This window comes from Penaeus monodon, chromosome 27 (genome assembly GCF_015228065.2).
Source record: "Penaeus monodon isolate SGIC_2016 chromosome 27, NSTDA_Pmon_1, whole genome shotgun sequence".
Lineage (NCBI taxonomy): Eukaryota > Metazoa > Arthropoda > Malacostraca > Decapoda > Penaeidae > Penaeus > Penaeus monodon.
This window is the reverse complement of record NC_051412.1, coordinates 39,832,681-39,833,557: the sequence shown is the minus strand read 5'-3', so window position 1 is coordinate 39,833,557 and position 877 is coordinate 39,832,681.

Here is an 877-nt window from a genome sequence, read left to right as displayed (position 1 = left end):
AAGACTTTTGCTCGGTCCATCGGGTCTGTGATGGCTGATGGTTCCTGTTTTTCGTCACTTAATCTTCCTTCTGTATATCCAAACAGGCTTTTAGATACTCCTTCCATTTCCATAAATATTTCCCCCTTTTTCTTCGTTTTATTTTATTTTGTTTTGCGGTGCCTTTCAAAGTCCAGTTTTATATTTTGATTCATTTATTTTTGCACATTTCTCTTCGGCGGTTTACTTTTTTTTTTACAGCTTTTCGGCTCCTTGTCCTTTGTTTTCATATCATTTCTCTTCTCAGCTGTTGTATTTTTGTGTATTTCCTCATATTTCTCATTGTTTTTCTTTTTCTTCTCGATTCTCCCCTCTTTCATTATCTTAAGGGTTTTTTTCATTCATCTATTTTCTTTTGCGTATCATGTTTTTTTTCTTCTTCTTTAATTGAATTTCTGTCTTGGTCGTGAGTCATGCTTTGTCCGTATAATAACGCTGAGAAGATCCAGCGCCTTTTCTTGGCGGCTTCCGAAGCCTCCCCTGCGTCACAGTTTTCCCTGGAGAACCACGTCACATCATGAGGTCATTTACTCGGATCTTAAGTCACAAAATCTATATGTATGTACTTATATAGATCTTGTTAGGTCACGGGTGCCATTCCAGTCTTGGCGCACCGCAAGTTGGCGTATATTGTAATATCCACAAGTGCTGTCCTGCGTTTCCCTGCGTCAGCAACGGCCAACCCCAAGGCTTCCCGTGCTGCCGAGGGAGAGGGGGACACTATACTTGGACTCGACCCCCGTAGCCATTACTCCTTCACGGGCTACACAAGGAAGGGCAAGAGATACTAGGGAATCTGACGCCTCAGATATTGCATGTAACCACAAACAAACACGAG